Here is a 19,327-nt window from a genome sequence, read left to right on the forward strand (position 1 = left end):
TTCCCAATTAACACACCATTTTGAAGGCAAGTAATGGACTTGCAATTCGTTGAAAGTTTCAATTTTTAATTGAATTTCTGCATCTATTTTAGGTAAATGCTAGCAGTCTTATTTTCCTCTTTGGGATACACTAGTGGAGAGCCCAGTTGCCAATAGGATCAGTTGGACTGTGGTTTTATTGTCCTCGAATGTCAGAATCGGGACTTTGGTCCCACAGATCACACTATGAATTATACTGTTTCCATTTCTTTGAATTTATCCCTGCTAGTCTGTCTTCAATACGTGGCATGGGAAGAATATAATGATTACGAATCATTACAAAAGAAGTATTTCCAGAAGTTACAATTTATTTTGTCAGCTAATTCCACAGATCATGATAGTTTCAGCAGAGGAAATATTTGAAGTCTGTCGTCCATGGAAGCCTGGGAATCAAACACATTGCATTTAATATTAATTTTTGATCATGAAAACTGCAAAATTCCTTTGTGTATATATTTTCTTGCATGAACTCAGAAAGACACGTTCAATAAATTCTGCAGAAGTGCTATGTTGGGAAATAATGTATTCACAGGATTAATAATACCAAATATTAGTTCTATATAAAAAACCTGCAATATATAATTATTCAATTAAATCTCTCTCCTTTGCATGTAGTTTGTGAGAACACTGTGACTTACAGAAACTATTTGGCTACTCAGAGCAAATCTGGCTCTTCAGACTGCTTAAATATTCAGTATTCACAGTGTATCTACTACTTTTCCTGAGTTCCTTGGTTTAACAAAGGCCATCTGTGAACCTGCTTTGTAAATAATATTGTACACACTAATATAATTATACTGGTAAAAGTAGTGATGCAGCTACAGTCCTATAAAAATGCATCATACTAACAGCATTAATTCATTTCTCCTCTGAGGAAGAGTATTGCTGATAAAACTGAGTACCAACACAGTTATAAGTGTGAAACATTTCTCTGTCTACAAGATCTCACTGTCAGAATTCTGATGTGAATATTTGGGTTTCTAAAATGGTTCCAAATTCAAGAAACATAATTGTTCAATACAGTACAAATCTGTTCTGAGCAAGGAAATGGGAAAAGTATTTCAGTGAGTACCTTTGCTCATAGTTTCCAAATATGTTATTCCCAGAAATTTTTTTCACTAGATCTTCCTATAAAGTAGAAGTGAATATAACCAAAAGAAATCAGTTTAGAATGTATTTCTTTTTCTCTAGCCTGATATTCTTATTGCTTTTAGCTGAGCCTTCTCAGCTTCATTGGAAATACGTGCTATTACTTAGAAGCCTGTGTGTTTCCTTTATTTTTGTTTTGTTAACAATTTGTTCAGTGATTTAATGTCATTTACATAATTGTTCAATGAATAACCAGTGACTTCATGACATTATCCTAATAAGTAATGAAAATAACCATCAAACAAGGAAAGAAAATTAAACTATTTATAAAAGATGTTGCTAAGGCTGTGGAAGAGCCGCTGACTATGCAGTAAACCAGTACTTTCCTTGACAATTTCTCATCTCTCTGAAAGAAAGCTGTTATTCTTACATAAACAGAGAAAATAATGTTATTTGTATTTATCAAAATGTCTGCTACTGAAGTATTTCTTATGTCAGTCATCACGAGGTAATTGCTTTCCACTTAATAATGGTGTTGCCTTGAGTCTTTTGGCCTCACGTGTTGTATTCAACAGTTTTGGAAGTGGAAGAAAGAAATACAGAATTTGACAATTCAAATAACTAACAGTGATAACACACATATACAGATATTTGTGTATATATTTATAGGTACATATACAAATACATGTATTTTTATAGCTTGTTTGCATGTTGCTGATGGAGCTCCATTAAATGACCATTGGTTATATGATATTTAGGTGGTTTAAGTATAAAATAACAGCAAACTTCAATAAAAACAAAGAATTCAGTACCAATCTCCTGTTCTGTGGCATTTTATACTGGGGGGGGGGGGGGGGGGGGGGGGGCAGGGGGGGGAAGACCGGGTTCTAATGATATTATGCACTCTGAGAAACTCTTCTTCTCGTGGAGTCCCAGGGTTTCATTATCATTATTCAGAATACAAGGTCATACTCAATGGGAGCAAGTGTGGCAGAATTTGCCCTAAATTAAACCAAAAATAAAGGTCCAGTTTTTCAGCACCGTTCCTCATTGTTGTCAATGGAGAACTCTGTTTAAAAAAAAATGGCACCCTATGGCCCTATGCTATTTCTCTCATACAGCACAACTTGACAAACTGATTAAAGTCCAGTCTGGATATGTATGCCTTATTACTAATTTGAGCCAGCTTTTCCTATTAACTCATGAACCGCATATTAAAATGCAATGGATCTCTAGGTTTATCAAATTAGAAAGGAAGCCACTGGGAATCTAGCCCATAACAACTTAAACACAGCTTATACTGCAGCCTCTGCAGACACCCACAGCACTTGAGGCTGAAAGAAGTTTTCTTGTGCACTGCACAATTTTACTCCCAACAGATAGGCTAAAAATAAAACTGTCGAAATATCTTACTACCTCCCACAAAGTGCTGCAGACATTTCAGTAGTAGGGCTCAGGGTAAAGGCATTCAGGCCTGATCCCTAACCCAGTGATGACAATGAGATTTTACATACTATTTAAATTACACTTTATGCTTGAAAGTAAGAGGAAACACCAGTACAGCTCATCAGCATTGTTACTGGGAAAGGACAAGGAAGACAAAGAGGGAAGGGAGATAGGGAGGGAGAAGTATGATAATTGACTTTGAACAAAAAATTCTGAAACTGTCTATAAAAATTGTTACTGGAAGACTGAGTAAAATTATGATTTTTAAAAGCAGAGAACAATGACTGCATATCTTTTATCTTATTTCAGAAAAATATAATATAATGCAAACAAAGCCATTTAAAGTCATGTGAAATTGAACCAACCATGCTATTTCACATTTTTTATTATTAAAAATCTATGGAAATATCCACCAGTCAACAGTATCATGAATTCCAAGAAATCCAGATAAAGCACTTCTGGGCACAGATTTCTGTGGGAAAAAAAGCTGAATTTATCAGATATTCCAGACTAATAAGATAAATATCTAGTGCACAAATTCATAAAGTGTACTGAGATTGAGGTCTGATCAGCTCATTTTTATTTGGTGAGAGCTAGATCCAAGAAAGAGTGTATGTGCCAAAGAGTTAGTTCTTCAGGAAGGGAGGAAGAACACTTCCTCATCTTTATTTTAAATTTGTTCTTGCAAAAGTGAAAAATTCTTTCACCAAGAGAAAGGAGACAAAATAACTCTAGGTTTACTAGAGCAAGCAACGAGGCAAAAGGAACCTTCAACTTACTGTTTAACTTAACAGCATTCATCAGGAAGGAGGAGGACGTATTTCCTGTTTGTCCTTTTGCCCAGCAGGTTTGTCCATTGGCAGTCTGACCCTCAGTACCACCATAGCTCTAAGAACACTTCGGTGAACACACTCAGGCAGCTCCGGAAAAGAAAATAAGTAACCAACAGGATTATAAATTATGATAATTCTTGGCATTTTGGGTAGTACGTTTCAAAGCAAATTGTCTTAACTATTATTTGATAATAGAAGTAGATTATTAGATGCTATTACATCTGATCCAGAGCATCACAATATGTCTCCAGTCCTTAGTGAAACATATTAGAAAAATAGGCATGGTAATAACTTCAGAAATTAGGATATGTCTGTCCCTGCAAATTTAATTTTCCTTAGGGCAGACTGGCAAACTTCTCTGAATTCACTAATCTTGCCAGTTAAAAAATGATAGCAATAGGCTGAATGTCTGAATCCCACTTTTTAAATTTCTTATTTAACTAAACTTTTTCCAAGCATTTTGCTCAGTTAACCCACTACCTTTTCCACTTTCAAACTTTAACCAAAAGAGAAAGCTCTCCACATAAATTACATCATCTGGAAACTGTCTTCTAATATTCAGCCTTTGCTGTGATATTTCCCTGAAAAGGGTTGTCACCTACACTGTAAATCCTTTTTACTCCAAATCACTAAGTTCGCTGAATGCACATAACTCCAATTAACTGCAGCCGGCTGGCTCAAAAGCAATTTGGTCTTTCATTAATTACACAGGTAAACACAGGAAAAGCTCTTTTAGTTTGCCTGAATTCACAGAACAAACAAACTCCCCTCCGTCTTTGATGATCCAAGACAATCTTGTCTTTTGATGCTTATCACTTAGTTGTTCAATAAAATGTAATTAAAAACAAAGACAACAACATCCCCCTATCACCAACCCTGAGTTACAGTTAATTGTCGGGCTTTCAAACTTACTCTCACCGTGCAAAGCTTATTGCACTTTAGGACACGAGACTATTTGTTTAATCTCTTTCCTTGTGGATTGACTCTCCTGAGTCTCACAATGGGATTTCTGGAGGTGAAATTCAGCTGCAGCTGCTTGGAGGTTTTTCTCAATTGGTTTTGTATAGAATATATGCAAAATCAAAAAGATTATGCATGTTTTTTATTCAAAGGCATAAATCAGCTCTTCTAGAAATCCAGAACTATTTATGATGCTTAGTAAGCCATTTGATCAATTCATTCTGCCTTTCAAGATGAAAAAAAAAAAAAAGCTAAACTGTTACTATTTATCTTAATTTAGGATTATTTCAAATTTCACATAGAATAAGAAGAGGGTTGGAAGCCATTAGAATGTATATAAATATAAAGATACAAGTAAATCCAATCTAGTAAAATGCAAAACCAGTGGAAGGTACCTGAAGTTTCCAGTATGATCATGCCCAGCAGTCGATCTGAAGCTACCGAGGGCTTCAGAAACTAAATTGAGCAGTGATGTGGGCATGCAAGAAGTAATTATAAAAATTAATGTACTGTTATTCATCGAGGGTTTTTTTAATGTTAATGAACAAATTAGTCTTGCATGTAAGTGTACCACATCTGTTTGTGCCTATGTACCCGGAGAAACACATCCACATGTCACGCAAGCTGGCTTGATTGCACTTTGCAGGACATATTTGTATACATTTTATCACCGTTTCTGTAAACAGCAGTTTCTTTCAGTATGTTCCATGCTCTCTGCCTGGGTCTTAATGGAAGTGTTAATTAGAAGCGCAGTAGGAAAACAATTTATGCTTCTAAACATGTCTTGTGTATGGAGTTTGAGTAATGAGAAAAAACAGGCCAGAACATTTGTATGAACAGATACTAATTACTGTTTCTGAGTCTAACATGCTCACTATTATTGCCAAGAGTACAGCACAGAACTATGAAAAAGACAGACAGATGATGAGCGATTTTAAATAATCGGGAAAAAAGGGTCAAAGTCCCCAACTTCCATAAAAGTAATTTTACATGTTTAGCTGAACAGGTGGAATGATGGTTTGCTTTCACAGAACCTCATCCTGCAGTGTCTTTAATTTGCTTCGTGTTCAGTATCTACTGAAGTCTCTGTACGCTAATCTTGATGAAATTCTTACAAATCTGTGGCAGGACTTTACCTGATCGCAACTATTCTGCCTCAAATGTAGTTTGTATGTATCCAAGTGTATCCTTCCACTGCCAAAAATCAGGTTCATAAGGGCTCAGGAAAAGATTTTCTGCCTTGTCTTATATTCCTGGAATTAACTGAGAATTTATCAGGAAAGAGAGGGTGATAACAGGATAGGCTTACATTGACATGTTTATAGCGATGGATAATTAACTTTATAAACCAAAGAGTGTTTAAACCTGATAGTAAATTTGGAGAATAACAATATCAGAATCCCAGAAGGGGAAGGGGGAACAAAAAAGGAACAATAAGGAAAATATAAAAGGGAAATAATAATAATATAAATGGCAAAACATAAAGGACAGTAGGAAATAAAAGGCACCAACACTGCATGTGGCTTCTTATTGCTTGCAAAATGGTAGAATAAATACCAAGGCTAATGAAGAGTATAGTTTGATTATTTACCACCTGGTTTCATTTAATTTTTTTCCTGAGTTCTTTGTACTTCATATATTAAACACAGTTGGAGTGGAACAGTAAGTATATATTTTTCTGCTGCTTGAGTACACTATTCACTATAAATTGAAAACTTTCAGCTTGCTTTAACTTTCCATACAGCCAGACAAAGCAATTAGCAGTTCAGTCATCCAGGAGTATGGTGGGTTCCTTGGAATTATATTTTCTGTTTAGTTGTCTAATGCCTGTAAACAGCTTTTATGGAGTGGGATGATAAAGGCATTGCTCTCTTTCCTCAGCGGTGTAGTCAAATACATGATTTTTTTACAGCTAGGTAGGTAATACAGATTGCCCTTAGTTTTTGTTGGGATCCTTACTGTATTTTTGTAGGGTATAGTAGACATCATCAGAAAGCTCTAGCTAAAAATGAAATTAAATTTAAGAGATAGATGCAGTGTTTATAGATATATACATGTACACATACATATGCATATGTAATGAAGAATGCACACTAAACTGTTGTTAATAACTCTACACACAACTCTTTTCTGCTTAGGTATAGGGGTTATATTTTTCAAATTTGCTCACTGTCCTGTTAACATGGAAGTCAACAGTGAAATTATTGGCCAGATTCGGACCAACTGAAAAATCTTCCAAGGCCCCACTCAGGACCTCGTCATCTCACTTGCAAGATGAATGTAAAACTTGGAATATTGCATATGGAATTCACAGTAGGTTCTTGAAGGGTGAAACAAAAAAATTGAGGTTAGGGTTCCTGGAATACTTGATTTCGTAACAACTCTTCAAAAGGATGTCTGAATCCAGACAATACATTGAAAAATGAAAGGTAATGAAGGTGGCTTTTCAGAGTTAAGGTCTGAAAAAAACAGAGAAATCCTTGCTTGGAGTTACATCTAATGTCATTTCCTGCTGACAACAGTAAAGTTGGCCAGTTTCGGAGAATTCCCATACCCTTCTATGCATAAGTGCTCATGGTTTTTAAAGTGTCCTCTTTCGTTTTCCAACGGTGATGAAAGATAGCAAGCAGATGACAGATGCAGGTGTACACTGTCAACAGTAGCTTCTAAAAAACAGCTATCAAACTGTGTGGTTTGAAGACAGACAGACAGAAGATGGGTGGAAAAAAAGGAAGATGAGAGGGTTAAATGGAAGAAAAGGTGGGAATAAGTAGGCCATGAAATGTTGAATGCCAGAGTCACCAACAAGAATTTATGTTCTTTCCATTGGCCAGTTCTTCCAGTTTCTGGCCCCATGTATTGGGTCTTTCCCATCAAAATTTAAAATTTTTTGGTGAATTATTAAAATGCAGAAATTCATCTCACCCCACTGTGGGCATTGATAAGGTAGATGATTGCTACACCAGCACTCGTCACCTGTGTTTCCTCTCTAGTCAGTGAAGAGAAATGGGCATTTTCAAGGCATGATTCATCAGACCTATTTTAGGTATTTACATTAACATGAGACAAATTGTAGCATGGAAGTGCTTGCTTTTCTCCATTGCCTGGACCTTTCTCACATTATTACCTCATGTACGAGTAGCTACAATAGATTAGATTACTTAGCTCTTTTGTACCTTTGCATTTAAAGAGTCTGGTGGCTTGTAATAGTTGACTGTGAGTAGCTGAGGGTTTTGGCTCACTGTCAACATTTCTTAAAATTGGTGGAGACCCAAGTTATTTTTTGTTCTTCCATTTTCTGGGCAAAATGAAGCCCTAAAAATAAAGATATGTTTCAGGCACACCAAAATGTTTTACACATTCTAAAGCAAATCTTTTGGTTTTAACTTTTATTGACTCTTAAAAATATTTTTATGGCACATCTAAAATATATAAAAAAAACAAATCTTTTTAAAATTTAAGAGACAATCCATTGCCTTTTGAAATGTTATCCTTGTTCTTTGAAACTGTTGGGCAAATTTGACCTAATTTTGGCTGGGCTTGAAAAGCATGTTTGGCTAGTAAAGATTTGGGGGAAAAAAAAAATAATTGAAAAAACCCCACATTTGACCAGCTCTAATGGCCAGATTAATTATGCTGCTTTTTTTTTTCCACACTTGATCCTTTTTTGAAAAAACTCTCAGTTGTACGTCTGCGAAATGATTGCTTGCCCTGGCCGTGAGTCATGGCCAAGCACTGCACACCAATTTGCCTGTGCAATAGCTGGCAGCCAGGCGCTCGGCTGCAGAATGCGTCTGTCTTCTGTGCGGAGTCCAGAGGGTTGCTAATTGCATGTTGGCAGCCGTGGCAGAGGACAGGAGAACTGTGGAAAGGACTGGGGCGTTCAGCGTTTGGAAGAAGCTGTAAGATTCACTGAGTTTGAAGTAGCAATGAACCTCTCCACCCAACTGTCTTCTATACGCTGAAGTATGGTATGGATTGTCGCTAGGGTGTGTAACACCTGTAGCTGACACTAGGAAAGAGAGAGAGCCTACAAATCTTTCCCTTAGATGAGAGCAAATGCCACGTTAGCAGAGGCAGAAGTAGGGGGGCAACGGCAGCGGGCTGGGGACCAGCGGGGAGCTGTGGGACCGCAGTGGGAATCCTGCGCTGTGGTGTGAGTACGCAGCGAGGAGGAGACGCGCTCCATCTTAAACCAGGCAGAAAGAGGCACTAATGAATAGCCATGTGACGTAGTTCAGACAAAGATAAATACCTGTGAGTGAGTTGTCCCCACTAACAGCCGCCTGCTCTGAAAAGCTAAGCGTCTCTATTTCCTACGTGCCAGTGTGCCAATGCGGGGTAATTCTTTTTATTTTTTCTAATCCTTACGGGATTTGAGGAATCACCTCTGTTTCTACTCATATCTTTGCAAACAGGACTAGGAAGTCATATTTTTGCCTATAACTATATCTGCCAGGTAAATACCATAACGACTCATTCTTTGTGTTAAGACTTGGGCTTTCCCAGTGTTGCTGGCACTCAAGTGTTATTAGCATAATGTATTTTTAGTGAACTCTGTCAGCAGAGCACTGTATGGCTAATCAAGCACTCATTGGGGATAAATGGTAGACTTAATATTCTTATCAGGCTACTGGAGCTTAGAAGTTACCGACCCTTGTTCCACTTATATCAAAGCCACTTACAATGCTACTAGCTTGTAGCAAATTCATTTTTTGTTCATGTCTGATTGCCTATGATGGTGCCTAGAAACAGAAAACAGAAAATGGGAAATGGAAAGGAACAAGGGCCCCTGTTGCCTGAGGCCTTAATGCGATTGCAAGATATTGATCATGTCGGATACTTCAACCTAATCCTCACGGTTTCACAAGCTTTACAAAAAATGTTTCTCATAAGCACATTTTCAATTATATTTGAACTTTAGTGATTCAGAAACACTATTCTTTAAGAAGATCTATTTAATATTGGTAGTAGCTGCCAATTAAACTTGGGATTTTATTAATTTTCTCTAGTATTTAATCTCGTCTGTTGTCCCTGTGAAACGTGGACAGTCTAGGTCAAGGTAATGCCATGGGTCAAACCCAGGAGCACCTTCCCTCTAGTGCTCTGCCTTTTCCCTAGGAAAGATCAGGACTGATTGCAGGGGCAGTGATGTCTGCCCAAGCATCGAAACTCCTCCTGTGGTACCTGCTGCGTACTATGCCACCTTTGCCCATTTCTGCCACAGTTTCCCCATTTCTGCCATTTCTGCTGCACGTCTGGGCTCATGGGCCCAGCAGCAGGGCAGAAGGGTTCCTTCAGCCTCTTCATATCAGATTCACTGGCAGCATCACTTCACATTTATTGATCTATGTGTTGGGCGGGAAGTTTGAGAGTCAGTTTTCCACTGAGAAGAGAAACCGTGGCCAAAGGCAATTTTTTTAAAAAACCCTTTTTCTTTGGTTTTTTTTTTTTTTTTTTTTAATATTAAAAGGAAGAATACTAAACAAAAACACTGTGCAGGCTGATGCATACACAGAGATCCTTAAAAAAACCCCTTGGGACAGCCAATAGAAATAGTATAGAAATGGGAAGAACGTCATTCTGTAATTTTGTTTTTATATTTCTTGGGACAAAAGGAACCATAGTCTTCTACTGTTCTGAGATTTTAGGCCAACTGGATGTTGTTCAGGATTCTTCTGTGGTAGGTCCAGAAAGTCTGCTGCTTTCCCGGACTGGATCTGTGTGTGTGCACACGCGTGTGTGACTCTGTGCATTTTTGGTCATGCACGTGTGTGTGTGCCTGCATACAGGCCTATGTGCATCTATGGCTGTGTGTCTGCACATGTGTGTTCATACGTCTGTGCGTTTTCCAAAACCTGGGCTCTGTCCCTGCAGCTGCTTGTGCTGGATAACAGTAGCTTACCTTGAAATACTGATAATCTCTGCTAATGTCTTGTCGCCTACCCCCCCCCAATATGAATAACCTGTGTTTCAAAGTCATTCTTTAAGGTTTTCTATGCTTCAGTGAGATTTAAACCTATACATTTTGCAGAGAAAAAGGTTCTGGCACTAAATACTTTCAAAATGTACCATAACGACAAATTTTTTCATGAGACATTTCTATCATCAATTAATGGTCACCAGGTTACTTAACGTAGTTAACATGTTTCTTAAAGTCCAGAGGACACTACACATATTTCTGCTGCAGACTTTGGATGTTTCTGCTTTGCCCTAAGCAAATCTAATGTTAAAAGACTGGCAAATTTTCATATATCGATTGTGTTGCTGGTGAATGTAAGTTCGACTTTTCTACAGTAAAGTCATTCCTTTGAAAGACAGAAGACACATAAGGTTTATTGTCCTGCTAGCTTTTATCCAGCATCATTGGCTGCTACTAGTTATCCAGTAATCAAATAAATGTCCTACTGCAGTGTAGGTAAACCTACTTTAGGAGAAGCCTTAAAGGTTTCTGAGATTAAATAAGAATTAAAAGGTAAGTCTTGGAGACAAAATGATCTAGTTGTGTTTTTTTCTCAGAGTTGCTACTTCATCTGATATTTGTCTCACTTTAGGTAAGTGAAACAATTTCTATATAGTTTTAAATCTACTCTTATCTTGGAAGTGAAGTGAACTAAACTAAATGAGGATCAGTTTAAGTTTAAATGAATAGTTTCAGTTCTCAATGAATGCTTCAAGTTTAATGTGATTTCACAAAGCCACAATAAATGTATTTTATTTTTTTAGATCAACCTTTTTGAGTGACCTCGAGCAGACAAGCTAGCAAATCTGTTCCAAAATACACTGCGTTACAGGTGCTGCTACATGAACAAGTCACCACAGGATAAGCAAGTTACAGATTCAGTTACTTTGAAACAACTGCGTGCACGCTACTATCCAAAGCAAATTAGTAAGATAACATACTCCTCGCATTTGCTGTAGGGTAAACATTTGCAAACTGGAAACTTGAGACGTTTCCATGGAGTAGCTAACACACCATGAATCCTTAATCTAGCTTACTGCACAGTAACTAATATCCGTAGCTTTACACTGAGTCTGACACCTTAAGCACCACTCAGGAGTCAATGAAGATCATAAACATCTCACTTCTCAGAAAATTTCATTTGTTACTTTAACATTAATTGGTTTTCCAAACATTGAAGCCAGTGTAAAATGGTATGTTTTGGTACAAGGAATGAATCAATCATTTCCTCTCCTCTCCTCTCCTCTCCTCTCCTCTCCTCTCCTCTCCTCTCCTCTCCTCTCCTCTCCTCTCCTCTCCTCTCCTCTCCTCTCTGAGTCTGTACAGCTGAGATGCAAAAGAAAAATGTTTTCATAGTATAATTTCAAAAATCATTGTCTCAGGAGGTTAAAAATGTTTACAATAGGTAGGGTGTTGTTCAGTTCTTCTCTTTCATCAATGTTACTCTTCTAGAAGCAGTAATATTTCTCACATAAACAATTTTTCCTTTCATTGATTATGTCGCATTTGAGGAACAAAGATAATAATTTCTTACAACCATATCATACCTTCCATCCAAATTATTCCTTGGCTTTTCACCAGTTATACACTGCATGGTGGTACAAACATCTACAAAAACAGATGCCTACGGTGAAGGACAGAAATAAACTCGGAGATTTATACCTCCTTTTCAAAAGACCACAGCTTTGTATGTGTTGTCTAAGCATCTGTGGCTCTTGTTGGTTGGGATGGGAACAGCTGCCATCCTTGGGAAAGGAGTGGAGTTTTACATACATGTAAAAAAGAAAAAAAAAAAAGTGCTCCAGTCCTGACTGAAATTCTGTGCCTGCTTAAAAAATCACAGAAGAGTCATTAAATAAATTGAAAAAAAGACTCTTCATATGCTGGATTTAGTAGCGTGTTTGCCTAGAAGTGGCTGTTGGCTGTCAGTCGCCCTTGCAGAAGCGGTAACAGTCTGTGCGTGTGGAGGGGAATTCCTCCCCAGAGCCTGGTACCAGCAGGACCAGCCTCCACCCTCTCTGCTCACTCTGGCAGGAGACGCTCTTCCCCCTGCACATCTTGGGCTGCGAGTAACCCCCAGGGATCAACTGTACCTGCAGCTATGTTGGGATTTCTTATCTTCAAAGCACTGCAGCATCCTAAATTTATTTCCAGATGCAAACCCTTTCGCTTAGTCACATCTACCCAAGCTTATTTGCCAGAGGTTTATTGTTCCCTTTTATGGTAGCTGAAGCATTCAGAACTTAGCTAGAAGTAATTATCTTTCGTCTTTAAAGCATTCATTATGAGTCTGTTTCCAAGCCTTTCTTACCTTTCTTCCTAGAAGTGTGTTGCGTTAAATTTTTTACCCACTCTTTCCTTTCCAGATGGCATTAAAAAAAAAGCAATGAAAAATATTTCTTGATATTTCCAACGTAAAGCAACTGGGTTTAGTTTATTATTTTGGCCATATCACAACTTTTCTATAAAGACTGCCTAAGATGATCTAACAATACAGTTGGCAGATTTGGTAGCTAGCTGCTTGGGCAAAGGAGCCTTTCTTCATTTTCAAGGACTTCCACTTGTTTCTCATTAGCATGTGTCACTGCTGCATAAATATTTAGGGAAAGATATCCTGCAATTCCCATGCAAGGAGAAATTTGTTATTTCGTCATAGGTATGTAAAAACAGGACAACCAAGCCACCTGAACAGATACATTAATTATTTCCCTGATACCCTTTAACCAGTAGTTTTCTCTTCAGGAAAACAATGTTGGTTTACAGGTTGTATACAGAGAAATATCTTTCAAAATGGTTGTCATCTTCCATTGTCAATAGTACAACTGAAGTTACCAACTTGCTTTCAGGAGGTTATTTTAGAAGGACATCCATTTCTGCTGTTTTCCTTAAATCACTGGGAGATAGCCTTTGTGATTCTCTCCTGGAGAAGAGGTTATGCAGCACTTCTGCTGACTGGTGAAGTGCTAGCTATTAAAAATGATGACAAAAAATATTATTTCAATAAGGGTCACACTTGAGGAAGATAAACAAATTTGGGCTGAAATCGTTTCAAGTGAGCTAATGCGGCCATAGAAAGCAGAAGGAAGTTGTTATTGGGGCATATGTATGCTCATACACCCACATTTGTGCATAGTGGAGCATGGACAAAGGAAAATTAAAGCAGGTGCATAACAAGAGAATAAAGGTCAAGATTTGGAAATGTACATTTGTCCATGCCCTCCATGTACAAAAGGATTATTTTTATATATTTTTTTTTAAACAGGACCCTTTTATGAAATTTAGCATTTTATGTTTTTAATGCTAGATTTTATGAATAATAAAACAACATGAGCATTGCAAGCTTGGTATGCAATTTGATCAATGCTGAATCTTTGGTGTAGAGTATGTGACAATTTTGGTTTAGAGACTAGATTTTAATGAGCACATTTACCTGTAAATCCTCAGAAAATTAATTCTTCATTCAAAATGAGTGGAAATTTGGTAGGAGAGAGGCTGTATGTCTCATGTGTGATAAAGGGATTGAAATCCAGCTTTAACTTACATATAAAGCTTCAGCTGGCACTTCCACAATGCATGTCCTGAATTCTGTTTGATGTGTATATCAATGTCCTTCAAATACCACAAGCTAAGAAAAACACTGTTAACTGCCAGTTTTTAAAATTGTCTAATGCTAGCTGACTGATTAAAGGAAGCTTGTCTGTATGCTGCTCTCATTTATGCTATTTAAAACTTAGCCCCTTTTTCACTCCCTGTTTTCAATGCTATTATCCACCCACCCTGTTTGACTGTGAAAGGATCAACATGAGAAATTCCTTTCATGGCAGATGGGTGGAGGTTTTTTTTTTTTCAAATATTGCTATGAATATCGAGAAGATCTGGCAGTAGTGGATTTTATTTTTGCTCCTAAGGATGATGGATATGGCTCATTTCATATATTCAGTATATGCTAATTCTTGCTGTTGTTTGTCAGACTTGGTGTTCTGTAACTGGAAAAATTAAATAGCAACAAAGCATTTAAGCAGAAACTAAAGAATTATAAAGAACTGAGTTGTAATCACATGGAATATTAGGCAGAATTTAAGCTCACCACTGCTGCAACTGATTTTTTTGCTCTGTGTCTCACCAAAAAGACAAAGCCTCCACCAGCAGAATGTGTACCCCCAAACACCAATCTGATGCATTTTTTAAGGTGCGAGTTAATGACAATAATTCCACTTTCTGAGTCTCCACAGTAGGACTGGTGTAAGCTGGGAAGCTTTGGTATGAGGTGGAAAATATTCTTTTATATATGGAAAGAAAGGCTGTAAATAAACATTTAAATATATGGTTTTAAGTAGAAAAGAGGATGATATTGCACAGGGACCTTTCCATTTTCTAGAAAATCAGAGGATTTTCAGGATGTGGGAAATTGAACTGTGCTTTTGTTGCAAATATTGCCCTTTTCTCAAACATCAGAGTAGGCTTCAAATGCTGCCATGTGTTGTACCTTGCAGGAGCCATCCCTCCAAGTACAACCTTGCTAACTGGGTAAAACATGACAAAAAGGCAGCCTGGTTAACATATTTGAAGTATTATCACAGTGCACCATTCAGGTAATCAAAGAGAAAATATTCTTACATAAAGTATCTTTTAGGGGTAAAGGGCAGGAGGGCCCAACTCTTTAACAGCTGTTTAATAATGCTGAAATCATATTCCGGAATATTTTGGTGAGCCCAAGTAACTGAACTGCTTAAGATTTAAGATTCACATCTGGTATTTTACTAGTATTTTTAGAGAAGAAAGAATTTAGCCCAGCATGTATTTACAACTCCAACGTCTGGTAGCATTCCTCACAATCAATGAGGTTGTACATACTTCCCCTTACCACAGGTTTTTTTTGTTTGTTTCCCGAACTCACCATCAATAATATGTCAACCATACACCCCAGGTATTCGGCTTTTAGAATAAATATGTCTTTTCTACCTCAATGACATAAAGAGTACTTGGAGAAAGCTACAGATCAAAACAAATTATGAAGATCATCATGAAATAACCATGGGCCTCCGAAGGCTCGTTGCTGTATGAAATGGATTACAGCCTCCACAACGGCCCTTCACTGAAGGAAGCTCGTTTGAACCTTACCTTCTGTGAACTTCTCATGTACTCAAACAGATGAACTTCTGAAGGAAAAGGCGTGAGATGAGGTTAACAAGAGAGGGAGTGAAAGTGGTCCATGAATGGGTCTGTATGTTAGAAGGTTAGTCACAATACGGAAAATGTTAAAAAGCTGTCTGAAGTCCAAAGAAATGTTTCTTTTGCTCTGCGCAACTGATGAAAAATACACTAAAGCTGCAAACTTGATATGCAGCAACAGTAGAATGCATCTCTAAACATATGAAAGGCGCGGGGCTGAAACTGGACAAAGCCTTTCACAAGTCTCACCTTTCAGTTTATTCTCAAGGGGATTGCTGTTTCAGAAACTGAAAGATACTTTTCCATATTAAAAAGGCCTTTTTTAAACTAGTGCCTTAGTTTATTGTTGACTCATTCAAGTGGCACCCAATAGAGCGACTGAATTTTATTTGGAAACCCACTTAGAGCTTAACAGTTTTGGCAGTATAACTTTCCTCTGGCTTTGGGAGATTTTTCTACAGCTTTTTACCATGTAAATGTGCCCACTGAGTGATTCAGTTAGAAATTTCCATGAGAATACACGCTGACAGCAAGAGCCATAGCTGTGTCCCAGCATACGCTTTCACACAGGACAGGCTGAAAAGTTTTCTGGGAATCACTAAGCATGCAAACCGATTACTTAAATCTTTTTCCTTTCTGCATGAAATTTTCAAGGTGAGCTTATGTTTCTGAGTATACCTTGCTGGTTTAGCCACCGGTGGTTTGAAGCCATTTTCCCACTGATATTCTCTTGATTGATACACATTTAGAGCTTTTCCCACATACGACTTTAATGACATTTTCTCTGCTGCTCGTGCTTGTCATACTTTGTTCTTAAACAGTAGGAAGTCCGTGTTTTTATTTCCTCCAAGATACCAGCCTTTCTATAATTTCTGTGCAGGCCTGAAAAGTTTCTTTTATGGTGTCTGGTATTTTAATAGAGACCCGCTTCTTCTAGTTGATTAATTTTGACATGCTTTCAAGATGCTAAATGCTACTTAGATCCTATGTAGTTTGACAGTAGATATATTTTTAAAGGTGGTTGCAGTTCTACTTACTTCTTGACATCTGGTATCCTAGTTTTATCTTCCTGCATAGAACTGCTTACATGAGTAAAGTTTTCAGAGATGAGAATTTTGGACACCGACTCCTTTGGGAACGGACAGCTGTGGGTACAATTGTGTGAGGAGGGATGGGGAGCTGGAAGAACGGACGGACTGAACTGGCCAAGCACTGCTGAACACAGGGGACAAAACCGAACATTTTAATTGATGTCAGAATGGATTGTCTGGAAAGGGATAGAGAAATTTGTTTTGAAACCAACTGATTAAGAAAAGGAGAAGTGGTTTTGTTAAGGGTCCTTTGGTTAGTAAATTTGGGATTTGGGCTAGCAGAAGTTCTTATGGGGGAGACTGACAGCTTTATTTAACATTTCATAATTAGGAGGAAATAAGTGACATTGACTGGGCAGCAATTTATTGGCTATGGTATGTAAACTCACGGAGAAACAAAATTTTTTTGGTTTTGCATGGGAATGATGTACCAACTTGAGACCTTGGTATTTCTGGTAGTTTTCAGGTGAATCTAAATAAGGCAAGCAAATATATCTATTTTGCTGACTGCAGATTAGTTCATTTTACTATTTGTTTTTCTGGAAAGCTGTATTTTGTCTGCCACTTCCAATGGTTTTCCTGCTGTTTTATTTCCTGCCAGCACCACTTAGCTGAATCTATACCAAGGTGTGGCCTGTATTGTACATAACTTGGCTACTTATGTAATTCTGTGCGTGTATATATATATCCTTAAAAGTACATCAAAAGCTGCTACCTAACTTACTTGAGGCCGAGAGGCTAATGTTAACAGTCTGTAATGTCTAGAAAGGCAAAGAGCGCTCTCCAATACGAGAAGGCAGGGACTTGCTACAGTATATTCCTTCCAGCAGGACCCCAAGGTGTCTGGCTATTCTCAGAAGATCAGCATTTAGATATGTTTGGTTTAAGCGTTTCTCTTCTCAGCCATTTTTGCACATCATTCATGTAGATCTGAAAACGTTTTCAGCCATGCGTGAATATTCTCTTTGTTACTATCACAGAAATCACTTCAACAATGTTCAACAAGGTAATCTTTCCTGAACATAACTTGAAGTATTTTGATTTAACCTTGTAGGACTCACAGTTTAAATCTTATATGTATGAATTTCAAATTTTAGCTCCAAGGTCTGAGTATATTCAGTCTGAATGCTTCTGCAGTCCTTTACAGAAGTGAAATTAGTGTAAAGAAATTAAACTCCGTCTGCGGTTCAGATGTGTTTGGATCCTTTTTTTTTTTTGGTTAATGTCCACTTCTTACCACATTGACTTCCAATTCCCATTCGCTACCTAACTACCTAATTTGCTTTCAATAAATTGTTTCCACAGAAATACATAATTAGTAAATGAGTGACACCTTTATACTGATCAAGGTATCTGTTGAAATGGGTTGTCACGGAGACAGTAAGGCCAGAGAACTTTGTGAGACAAGATTAGATATTTTATAGAGTTTTTGAGAGCGGCCACAGATGCATACCATGGCATTGTATATTTTCTTTGCTTTATTTTTTTTTTTTATGAGGGCAAAACCCCCTTGTGCTTCCAGGCATAAATCACAGAGCATAGATTGGAGGAAGCTTTGTCTAAGGTAAGTCATTCTGTTGCTGAACTCTCAGCCTCAGGAACTGGCCAATGCTAGCGAGGTGTTCCCTGGGACCCAGTTCAAGAGGGATCACTGATATGTCAATTAATTTTTTATTTTGAATATCAGTCATACAGCTAAGGAGAAAGACCTTCATTTATGTTTTCTTCCAATATTGGGGGGAAAAAAAAGAAAAAAGAAAATATGTGATACTTTCTTCTGTAAAACTATTTTACACTACTTGCTGCCAAACCACACAACTAATAAATAAGCAAAGAAAACAAAATGTCCTGCTAATGAAAAGCTATTCTACAAAATGTCATCAAAATGACACTTCAGCAATGATGAATTTTGCAGTAATATGTCCAAAGTAATAAATTGTGCTTTCAACATCTACATGTTATTAGGAAGTTCTCATTTCCATTGTGGGTTTAGTATTCTGACTGCTGTCAATTCCATTTGATTGTTGTTGTTTTGTTTAAAAAAAAAAAAAGTCTTTAAAATGGGCTTTACTACTAAGTCGTTAAGAAAAGTACCAGCTAACTTGTAAGTGAAACATTCTTCTCTAATGGCCATACTGACAATGAACCATTTTTTGCTTTTTTTAATAACAGAAGCTAGATTTCTGTTTATCAACTCCAGTTGGATATTGACAGTATTGCTATGACAGAAGAAATTCAAAAGAAATTAAAGACACTTTAAATGGAAAAGAATTTTACCAGTTGGGTTTTGAAGTTTGGTACTCCTACCCTTCATGGATTTTCCAATCACTCTCTTTGCAACATTTTTTTGTTTAATACTGCCCATAGGTGGTTAATCAGTTCTCTTTCCTGGCTTCTACATTCTCTTCCAATGAATCTTGGGCCTCAAACCAAGCTTCATCTCCAGTAGTGAATAACCCAATTCTGTATAATTGCCCAGGGGTGCCCTGTTTTCTTCCTTCTTCCTCTTCTGTCCGAAGTACCCTGAAGAAAAAAATTTCCTGAGTATGGTGGATTTGCCACAGGAAATTCACAGTACCAGAGGGTGGAAGATGAAGATTGTATGGGTAGCTCGATATGTAAATGAAAGGAGTTGGTTGCAGCTAAGGATCGTATTCACAAAAGAGCTCGAAGAGAGATTTATAATGGGGAAGAAAGCAAAGAGAACATTTGGAAGAGAACAAAGTCAGATTCAG

At 37.5% G+C, this 19,327-nt stretch overlaps 1 long non-coding RNA gene across 1 annotated transcript; it reads right to left on the reverse strand.

The window, feature by feature from the left end:
- Positions 1–332: 332 nt before the first annotated feature.
- Positions 333–15,562, reverse strand: LOC129199105 (uncharacterized). Its single transcript, XR_008574592.1, has 3 exons — positions 15,451–15,562; positions 3,354–3,494; positions 333–422 (listed from the first exon to the last, which is right to left on the reverse strand). It is a non-coding gene; the product is annotated as an uncharacterized LOC129199105 (long non-coding RNA).
- Between the last annotated feature and the right edge of the window lie 3,765 nt (positions 15,563–19,327).

This window comes from Grus americana, chromosome 1, assembly GCF_028858705.1.
Source record: "Grus americana isolate bGruAme1 chromosome 1, bGruAme1.mat, whole genome shotgun sequence".
Taxonomy (NCBI): Eukaryota; Metazoa; Chordata; class Aves; order Gruiformes; family Gruidae; genus Grus; species Grus americana.